Genomic DNA, 12,111 nt, shown 5'->3' on the forward strand with positions numbered 1-12,111 from the left:
AAGTGTCATTGATGCGGAAAGGTGGGCCACAAGGCTGCCGAATGTAATGCACCGAGGAAAGAGGCAGACAGTGCAAACACAACGGACGATATAAGTAAGTGCGCGAAGGAAGAGTATTCGCTAGCCGGAAGCTCTAAGTACAAATAACATGCATCTTGAAGAGAAATGGTGCTTGGACAGCGCTTGTACCGCACATATGGCCAACACGAATACCAAATTCGCAAATATCGAATCCTATTCCGGAGAAGTGAGACTCGCTAGCGAAAAGGCATCGACATCGATACAAGGCTCGGTATCCATGGTCGCGAAGAACGAAGATCGTATAAACAACATAAATGTACTCGAAGTATTACGCGTTCCTAAACTACGCATGAATTTGTTATCCGTAGGAAAGATTACTGATAAAGGATATTTGGTAATTTTCGACAAAGAAAAAGCTGAAGTTATCGATAAAAACTGCAATACAATTGTAACTGCGGATCGAAAAAACGGACTATACTACGTACGCGAAGCGGAAGACAACTGTGACATCAATTTAGAAATCGCCAACGCAACTCAAGCAGAGATCGCGACGGAAGAATGGCACAGGAAGATGGGGCACCTAAATATACGTGATCTCGTCGAGTGCCATAAGAAAGGCGTCGTAGAAGGCATGATTGTTGGCAAATTACCACAAAATTTCAACTGTGAAACATGTCTACGTGGTAAGATGACTAAATTGCCATTTCCAAAGGCTTCATCAAGGAAATCGGAAATACTTGAAATAATCCACAGTGACGTCTGCGGTCCTATACGCGTGGAGTTAAACGGGAAGGCGAGATATATAGTCACGTTCATAGACGACCATTCTCGGTGGTGCGAGATACGCCTGCTGAAGAGAAAGGATGAGGTTCTCAATGCCTTTAAAGATTTTAAGGCTTTCGCCGAAAATCAACATGGAAGAAAAATACAATTCATTCAATCAGAGAACGGAAAGGAATATCGAAATGAAGCATTTGACACGTTTCTAAGGGAAGCCGGCATAAGACGTAGAACAAGTGTTACTCACACACCCGAACAAAACGGAGTCGCCGAGAGACGAAATCGTACATTGATGGAGATGACGAGATGTCTTTTAATACAATCTTCATTGCCTCCGTCATTCTGGGGCGAGGCCATAAACACTGCAAACTATATTCGCAATCGATGTCCATCAAGAAGTCTTGAAGGAAGAACGTCCTACGAAAAATGGACGAGTAGAGTTCCGGATGTTAGTTACTTCAAAGAGTTTGGATCTCAGATATTTACTTTAGATCGACAACCGACGAAGGAGAAGCTCACCTCACGATCGAAGAAAGGAATTTTCGTCGGATATTCGAATGAAACGAAGGGATATCGAGTTTGGCTGCCGGACGAGAAGCGAATTGACATCACGCGAGATGTTAAGTTCATAGGATTGCCAAGGACTTCAATAATAAACGAGGACTACAATGAATTATCATCAAAGGAAGAAGACGACTCATCACAGGTGGAAATAATTTTTCCTTCTCGAAGATTCCAAGACCCCGACGCTCTGGAAGACGAAGACGTTCAGGATGATGAAAACGCTCTGGAAGATGAAGACGCCCTGGAAGATGAAAACGCTCTGGAAGATTTAAATCAGCAACCCCAACGAAGAGGTCGAGGTAGACCGAAAATATTGAGAACAGGCCTCAGGGGGAGACCTAGAAAACAGTACCACGAAGCAAACAATCACAGAGAAATTGAGGAAGTAGCGAATCTCACTGAAATTCCTCTCGATGATGCTGTTCGCGGTCCACATGCCGAAGAGTGGTATCGGGCAATTGATTCAGAAATAAAATCGATCATCAAGAACAACACATGGACAATAGTTGATCGCCCGGAAAATCACAAGGTGATCGGCAGCCGAATAGTCCTGAGAAATAAGTATAAACACGATGGAACTCTGGATCGGAGAAAGGCTCGTGTTGTTGCGAAAGGATACAGTCAAAGACCTGGCGTCGATTTTAATGAAACATTCGCACCAGTTGCACGATTTAGTTCAATTAGAACTATAGCAGCGCTTGCTGCAGAAAACGGGATGATATTAAATCAGTTCGACATCACGACAGCATATCTTAACGGAGTACTCAAGGAAAAGGTGTTCATGGAAGTTCCTAAATATACGACCAATGTTTTAAAAAGAATCGTTATATCAGAAACCAATAACAGCCATATCGGAAAGATAGCTGCTAAAATGCTGAAAGAGCCAAATGAAGGCAATAAGGTTTGTTTCTTAAAAAAGGCTCTCTACGGTTTACGTCAAGCTGGACGTTGCTGGAACAATAAAATTAACGAGGAACTTATCAAATTCGGAGCGAATAGATCAACAGCGGATCCTTGTATATATTTCAAAGGAGACAGGGAGAAACTACTTCTAATTGCTGTGTACGTAGATGACATTCTCGTAGCTTCACAAGACAAGAACGAGATTGCAAAACTGGGTAAATATCTATCAAGCATTTTTGAAGTCGTGGATCTTGGAGCTGTAAGATATTGTCTTGGAATGGAATTCATCCAACAGAAGAACGAAATTAAGATAAGACAATCCGGATATATTAGAGACATTCTTAATCGTTATGGGATGTCCGAGTCAAAGGCTGTTTCTACACCTTTACTTCCTGGTACAAAATTGGAGAGAAACGATGAAGAATCTGATTGTGAAGAGAATGGTTTTCCTTATCAAGAGCTTGTCGGAGCTCTCATGTACTTGGCTGTGTGTACACGTCCGGATATTGCTTATACAGTCAGTTATTTGAGTCAATTCAATAACTGCTACAAAACCTGTCACTGGATCGCGGCTAAGCGAGTCCTAAGATATCTACAAGGCACCAGAGACGTAGGACTAAGATTCAGAAAAACTGGAAAGTCATTAGAAGGTTTTGTTGACGCGGATTAGGCGAATTGTCCAGACGATAGAAGATCGTATACTGGTTTTGCTTTTATCATTGGTGGATGTCCTATCTCGTGGGAAGCCAGAAAACAGAGAACTGTTGCTCTATCATCCACAGAAGCCGAGTATATGGCGCTGGCAGAAGCAACAAAAGAAGCCATGTATCTGAAACGTTTTCTTGTTGATGTCGGTTTTGAGGAAATGTCTAAGGTGAAGATATTTTGCGATAACATAGGTGCTCTTAAGTTTGCCGAAAACCCCATATTCCATAATCGAAGCAAACACATTGATGTGCGACATCATTATGTTCGTGAGACCCTCGAAAATGGAGATCTGGAGATCACATACACTCCGTCCGAAGAGATGGCCGCAGATATTCTAACCAAGGAAATGTCCAAACATAAACATTTTAAGTGTATGAAATTTCTGGGCATAGATAACATTGATTTTTTTTTAGTTAGATATCCTCGAATCGAGGGAGAGTATTGAAGCATTCGTAATTGGGTTCCTAATTCGATACGAGGATACATTGTACATGTAGATGGCAGCGCAGTCGGTGTGTAGAGGATTTTTAATTATTACCGTCGTCGGTCGGTTACATGTAAGAACGTGCCCATCGCTGTATTCTTTATAATGAAGCACATATGTTTCAAGTCAAACCAGATATTCATAAGTGTCTCAATTGACCTCCACGTGCGTCCTGACCAACATATATTTTAAGTTGTGGGAGGATGTACTATATATGTTGATGCTGCCTTATAAAATAATATTTATTACGATACGCAACAAACTTGTATTAAACTTTTATGATAATTATATTATTATTATTTACTTATTACATATTTTATATATATATATATATATATATATATATATATATATATATCTGTTTAAGTTTTCGAATTTGTAACTTTTTTTTTCTCTTTAAACCTAGTAATGGCTAAATTTGATTTTAAATTTCATTTTGTTTAAGATAGAAATCTAATACAATGACAGAATTGCAGCATGTTTTATTTTAATTAAATCTGAACTTCTAAAATTTTCTTTGATTCTTCATACGTGAAACAAAATTTTATTTTATAATAAATAATAATGCAATAATAATGAAATCTATAATAGTAAATATGTAATGATAAAAACTTAATTAAATCAATAATTTTGACGTATAATATATAGTAATATACCGGATGGCAATTAATAAATGATTTAGTAGTACAAAAGTGCAGTTGGCTTAGAAGTGCTAAAAATGCAAACATATTTTTTGCAGAAAAGATATATAAATAAATTTTACAAAAAGATGTGAAATCCTTCCAAAAAAACCTTACAAAGGTAAATAAAATACGCCAAGTACATAAAATATATTCCACCTTGTATGCAACAAAACGTTTAATAAAAAAAATATCCTTATAATAAATAATTTATAAAACTTTTTCCTCAAAAAATATATATAATTTTCCTAAAAAAAATCAAAACTAAATATGAAATATATCAATGATTAATTAGCCAAGTATATTGAAGCAATTGATAGGGATTTGTAATTTGAAATATTTGTCACAAATTCAATCTTGCATTTATATATTAGATTCTCGACAAAATAAAAATGAATTTAAAAATAAGTTCCAAGTAAATTTGGAACTAAAAAAATTAAGACCAAAACAACTTACAAAAACTTGGCTACGCGCGTGCGCCGTCCGTAGTGTAATTTTAAATTTTCCATTGGACCGATCAAAAATCTAACTTTTTCCTATTTTAAACTATATGATTTAAATACGGGACACGCCAAGTTTTCATATCTTACTTCGACCTTAAGGTCATTTATGCGATTTAGAATTTGTGTAAAGCTTTTTTAAATTATATACATCATATAAAAAATGCTTTAAGAATTTAAGTAATTTTAACTCATTTAGTATCGATTATGAATTAATATCACATAATTTATTGTACTTGGCTAATAGTATTGATGTCATATCAGTTTTTAAATATTTTACTTTTATCACTCTTTTAGATTTTTTGATTTTTTTATGTACTTGGCGTATTTTTTTACCTTTATAAGATTTTTTTTTAAGAGAATCTCACTGCTTTTTGTAAAAATTTATATTAGTTTATTATAAAGAAATTTCAATACAATTTTTATTGTAAGATAAATTTTGAGAAATAAGTTGTCATAATTTTTATTGAGATTTGATTCGCGTTTTAATACATGATTCATTCCAGCTATATTTCTTTAATCGATGTTAATATTGCAAATTTTTTTACCCCGTCAACACTGTGATTATATGCGGTAATCGCTGCTACGGAGGAAATTGCATATCGATCTATAGAAACAGATTTGCAAGCAGTTAGTCAGACGCCTGCATCTTGCTCATAATACCGTTCTTCGAATAGATTCGCCACATTGTTCATAAACTTCTCTTCCAAAATTTTCAGCGGTTTCTTTTCTCTCTCGGTTGTCACGATAAAAACGAACTGAGAGAATCTGTACGAGAATTATATAGATAAAATTATATATCATCGTGGCTAAATCAGGTATTAATCTTTTTTTATTGTTTATAAAAATTCAAAAAATAATGTACTTAGATTGAAGTTTGTTGAACTTTTATATTACATTATTCGAGGAAAATCAGATGAAAATTAATAACAGTTGATTCCTAGAGAGATGACAGTTTTCTTTTTTGATTTTATTACACATTTTTGTATCTTGTAATAATATACATAATTCAATTCGCCATAATATTCCTCGATTCTTTGGTGATTAATTTCTCAGCTAATCGCCAAACACAATTTATGATATGGTTTCTAAAGGATACACAAAATCACTTATCACTATAATACATACATCATTCCTTATTCGCAGAAATTCTATTAAGTAGGAGAACAAGTTATCGCAAGCAACGTGATAATAAGTCCAATTAGAAGAAACCTTTGTTTGTTGAAACGACGATGTTTTCCAAAATGTTTTAAAAAAGAACATAGTTGTTTTAAGAAAAAATATGTAATTTGCAATTAACAATTACATTTTTCTAAAACAACTATGCGTTTTCCTTAAACCAATCGATTCCTCTCATTATTTTGTACAAAAAAGTATTAAAGTGAGGTAATCGAAAAATGAATATTTTACTAGACCTATTTTATGGTTTATGTAAAATTAAAAAATTATTTCAAGCCTCATAACTCAATAAATACTCAATGAAGAAATACTTTATTATAGTATTTTGGAAAGCAGCTCGAGATAAGCTACAAAAATATGTAATGAAAAAGAATAGGTTCCATTTAAGATATTGGAGATGACCTTCATAATCTTCAAATAACTCTGCAAGGTCTAACCAATGATACCATCTTATGGCCTCCTTCAAGCCATACAACTTTTGTCTAAAACATTTTTTCTAAAGTGCATAGTTTATGAAATATTCGACCGTCCCGGAACTTTTGGTAGGCACTGTAGAAATGTATTATATGTATTTTATAAACACATATGCCTATATGTTGTGGATTTACAGAGTCAGTACTACTACTTAAGTATCATGGCAAGCAAGAACGCGCAACAGGAAATCATTGATTTGATATAATTAGAAAATTGATATAATTAGAGAGTTGTACTGACAAGATATTTACATGATGAGTCATCATCATATAATATTAACCTTTGATTCGAAAAATCTTATACTGTGAAGCAGTATATTGCGCGTTAGTCGCGGAATCAACACTGATCGTAGAAGATAACGTCGAGCTGATTTAATCCTTTGCATTTGATAGATTTTCGCTTTTTAAAAAACTAGCAACTCGAAATGTTTCGATAAAAAAGTGATGAAATTTTTTATTACCGCCAACATAAAAATAAAACATATATAAATGAACAGATATGGAGAATTGTTGTAGAGAACTATTGCATTTTTCAAAAGTTCATGTATTTTTACATTATAGAAAACTTTATATCGAATATTCAATTATTTTAATCAATAATAGTTGAAACAATAAGAACAAGGTTTTACTACGTAGTGTACACTCGGCAACCAAAATGCCTTAACACCTAAATTTATCCGTGTCAAGGCATATTCGGACGACGTACTTCCACTCTATAATTACTCTATAATTACTTCCACTTATAATTGTGCGTCATGACTATTTAATATCTGGCAACGATGTTTCAAAGCGATTTTACGCAAAATTCGAACTAATGTGTGACATATCTGAAAAAGTGGTTATATGTCAAATATGTCAAAATGTATATGGTTAGAAAGTAAGTAATGCACATTAATTATATAAAATATTAAAATAAAATACATTAAATATATAAAAAATATAAAGCGTGATATGAATTACACATATTAATGCCAGTTTTTTATTGTGTGTCACAGATTTGAGGACGAGCGACTGGTGTTCAAATATAAAAACTTGCCAGAAATAAAATACAAAAAAAAAGGGGAAAAGGAAGAGAAAAAGTATAATGAAAATATAATAAATATACATATTTTTTTGAAATTATTAGGAGTACAAATAAGTCTCCGCCGTTTTTTATCAAAAATTGAGCATTTATTGTGAAAGAATGGTATCTTATGTTTTATTCAAAGTATTGTCCATCGCTAGCCACTACTTTTTCCCATCTTTCTGGCAGCATACGGATACCGCGTCGGAAGAACTCTTCATCTTTTGAGGCTATCTACGAATCGACCCAATTTTTGGTATCTTCATATGATGTGAAGTGCTGCTCAGACAGGCCATGTGCCATCGATCGGAACAAGTGATAATCCGAAGGGGCAATGTCTGGTGAATACGGCGGGTGGGGTAGGACTTCCCAATTAAGTGTTTCCAAGTAGGTTTTGACCGGCGCCGCAACATGTGGACGAGCATTATCATGCAGGAGAATAATTTTGTCGTGTCTGGAGTAGTAGTGGGCGCGTTTTTCCTTGAGTGCTCGGCTCAATCTCATCAATTGTTCGGTAGAGAGCCCCAGTAATGATTTCATTCGGTTTGAGCAACTCATAATACACAACACCAAACTGATCCCACCAAATACACAACATGAGTTTTTTTTCATGAATATTCGGCTTGGCTGTCGATGTTGAAGCATGGCCCCATGATTTCCTCTTCTTTGGATTATCGTAGTGGATCCATTTTTCATCACCAGTGACTATAGGATGCAAAAAACCCTTTCGTTTATGCCTGGCAAGCAGCATTTCACATGTGCAAAATCGGCGTTCAACGTTTCTCGGCTTCAGTTCATATGGAACCCAATTTCCTTGCTTTTGAATCATTCCCAACGATTTTAAACGATGTGAAATTGCTTGTTGAGTCACTCCTAATGTAAGTGCAAGTTCTTCTTGCGTTTGGCACGAATCTTCCAATAATGCTTCCAATTCTGCGTCTTCGTACACTTTCGGCTTTCCGCTACGTTCTTTGTCTTCGACGTCAAACTCACCGTTCTTAAATTTATGAAACCACTCACGACAACTTCTCTCACTTAAAGCAGCCTCACCATATGCTTTTACAAGCAATTGATGCGCCTCAGCTGCAGATTTCTTCAAATTAAAGAAGTAAATCAAAAGTTCCCGCAAATGATGCTTATTCGGCTCAAAACTCGACATTTTCGCACGAAAAAAATTATGTGATACTAATACAAAATCGCTAATATTTCAAGGTTATGGTGTTGCCAGATATCCAACCTTACGATATGACGTTTTACATCTGACACTTTACAATTTCAACCATAACTTACTGGTGAGGCCATCTTTTGTCAAACGGCGGAGACTTATTTGTACTCCTAATATTATTTATATACAAATACAAATAATAATTTCAAAAAAATATATATATTTATCATATTTTCATTATACTTTTTCTCTTCCTTTTCCCCTTTCTTTTTTGTATTTTATTTCTGTCGAGTTTTTATATTTGAACACCAATCGCTCGTCCTCAAATCTGCGACACACAATAAAAAACTGCATTAATATGTGTAATTCATATCACGCTTTATATTTTTTATATATTTAATGTATTTTATTTTAATATTTTATATAATTAATGTGCATTACTTACTTTCTAACCATATACATTTTGACATATAACCACTTTTTCAGATATGTCACACATTAATTCGAATTTTGCGTAAAATCGCTTTGAAACATCGTTATGAGATATTAAATAGTCATGACGCACAATTATAATAGAGTGGAAGTACGTCGTCCGAATATGCCTTGACACGAATAAATTCAGGTGTTAAGGCATTTTGATTGCCGAGTGTACCTAAATCGAACATAAACAGTCAGTGTCGCCTCTCACTCGCCATTCGAGTTGCTATATCAAATTAAGTGACGATTGATTGTGAAAGTCGTTTCTCAAGTGCAAAAGATCAATATTCTATATCAATTCGCAATGTGACTATAATGTGTGTATGTCAATATATTTGATCCGGATATCTTTTTAAGAATGCGAGTCTAAAGAAACATATTACTTTGTCGAGTCTCAGTAGGAAGAACTTCGAGTGAGTCTTCGGCAGTCGGTTGACATGAGAAACAACGCGCCGGATACAGACTGTAAAAACAAGAGATCCAACATTATGGTCAGTGAAAGAAACAATCATCGATGGTCTTTCGATTTTTCTATGTCTTGACGTAAATTATATTTAGCACGGATATCAGAATATATGGAGGAGGGAGATAACAAATCCGCAGACATCTAGCAGCTCCGAGAGCAGCTTGGAATCTGTCATAGCAGTCATCTGTCACGCAGCACAAGACGAGTCGACGACGCAGAAACAACCTTGGAGCAATGAAGAGATCGAAAAAGCATTATCAAGTCTTCCGAGAGGCGACATAGCTTTATCTCTGATTTCTACTCTTCATGGCGATGCTCTACAAAAGGTTCTGGAAGAATTTCAATGTGTAACTCTCAACAAAAATGAGAATCACATATCGTTGCCCACGTCCGCAGATGAGTACGGAATGATATTAGCATTTCTAATTTATGCGCGTTGCATTAAGATAGAATAAATAAATAAAAGTAAATAAATAAGTAAAGATAAAATAATTCAATTTTAAATAGAATTTATTATACTTCTTATAATTTATTGTGTGTATATTCCTATTTTATGTTATAAATTTCTGGTGATAAAAATTGTTTTTGTTGTTAAAAATCATTCTATTTCTACATTGATCATTTTATTTAACTTATTTATTTTACATATCATAAGATGCTTTATGTAAGTAAAATAATAAAAATATTTAATTATAAAATTTAATATTTTTATATTTTATAATTTAACATTTTATATGTTAATTAATTATCTAGTATAATTAACTTAAAACTTTACATGCAAAATTAAGGAAGATACTATATTGGTTGACGAAAATAGAGCAGCGGCTACCATGACTCCGGTACAACTACTTGCAGAATGGCCGGATACGTGTCTACTGATTTCTAGCTGACTGGGTCATGTAGAAATAGTTAAGGCTTTGATAGAAAAAGGCGTGCCAGTTTCTACGAGAGACACTGATGGAAGGTTTATGCCACTTATAATATATAGACGTCTAAAAATTTATGAAAAATTGAAACCGAACTTTTGAAAACCATAATTCATTTATTATGATAGTAATAATTTATACTAGCTAAGAGTAAATTATCAGATACCTTGATTTATTAGTCAATTAAGCCTGTAATTATAATAAATCATTGGTAAAAATTATACATTTCCACTATCTCCAGGACACTGCTACATCTGGCAGCATGTACCGCATCCACGAAGATCGTGGAGGAGCTACTGAAACATGATGCTGATCCATGTGAGTGGGATTTCGAGAAGAAATATACCCCGTTGCATTGTGCTGCCGCAGCTGGTTGCGTTGATATAGTTAAATGCTTGATCAAGTCAAAGGCAGATGTGGATGCTAGAAGAAGTCCACTTTATTACGCCGTGCTGAACAATGCTGTGGATTGCGTCGCAACTCTGCTGCAAGCAGGTGCTTGTCCTGATAATCCACAGGTGCTTCTTCATCACAACCACAATTTAAACATAAATTTAGCGGAGAAGTAATATTATAAACCAAAAATTGCTAGTGTAAAATTAAAAAGGCAAACTACTAATTATCTGATACAGAGAATTATGTAGAAACAATTAATTTCTTACTAAAGTAACGTATCTCTTCCAGATATACTTGAGATATCTTCAATGAATTAATTATGATTCGTTGATAGGTTTATACAAATATGCCTTTGCATGTGGAGGTTACTTTGGGCAATGTTCGTTGCATCAAGTTGCTGTTGAATCACAATGCGGATGTGACAGTCAAGATGAGACCCACGAAATCGACGCCTCTACACTTGGCGACGAATGAGGGTAACGTGGAATGCACTACATTACTGTTGGATGCCGGCGCGAGGACCGATTCAAAGAACTCGAATGGTCAAACGGCGATGCACTTGGCAACGCTCGCCCAATCTGTAGAGACGATAAAGGAGTTGATTAAATTTGGCGCAAATGTGAACGCAGAGGATAAGGAAGGACGCACTCCTTTACATGCTGCGGTTTCAAGTGCCCGGACAAGCAGCGAACTGGTCAAAATTTTAATAAAAGTTTGTAAATAAAAATTCCTTTAACTCACTGAATAAAGCACCTTCTTTTAATTAAAGTAATAAAAAAATTAACTTTACATTTTAAATAAATTTTTTTAATAAATTACGTTAAGTAATTCTATTTATGTAATAAAAAATTTAAATAATGGTTTTTATTCTAACAACAGAAGTAATAAAATTATTTTTTTTAAAGGCAGGTGCATCAGTTAATAAGGCGGACAAGTACGGTTACATAAGGTGCATGGTGCGGCCTTCAACGAGGAATCGCAGACGGTGACGATGTTGTTGTCAAAAGGTGGCGACGTAACAGCGCGTGCCAAAGACGGCATCACCGCTCTTAGCATTATCGTACGCCGTACTCCGCAGCTGTTATCGCAACTTACGACGCGTCTCGATCAAGCAGTCACATTACTCGATCACGAGCGTTATATAGACTGTGAACTGCGAGTAGATTTTCGACCATTAGTCCCATTGAGCTGTCGCAATGAAACGGACCTGATGCTCTGTCTGGTGGAGGCCGGTCAAGGTGCCACGCTAAAACACCCATTGTGCCAGAGTTTTCTCTATCTAAAATGGAAGCGAATTCGCAAGTTTTTCCTGTTCAATTTCCTGTT

At 35.0% G+C, this 12,111-nt stretch overlaps 1 pseudogene; it reads left to right on the forward strand.

Moving 5' to 3' along the window:
- The first annotated feature begins 9,434 nt into the window (after positions 1-9,434).
- LOC112637466 overlaps positions 9,435-12,111 on the forward strand; it is a 3,867-nt pseudogene continuing 1,190 nt past the window's right edge.

Source organism: Camponotus floridanus, unplaced genomic scaffold, assembly GCF_003227725.1.
Source record: "Camponotus floridanus strain SB8 unplaced genomic scaffold, Cflo_v7.5 scaffold169, whole genome shotgun sequence".
In the NCBI taxonomy this organism is placed as follows: Eukaryota; Metazoa; Arthropoda; class Insecta; order Hymenoptera; family Formicidae; genus Camponotus; species Camponotus floridanus.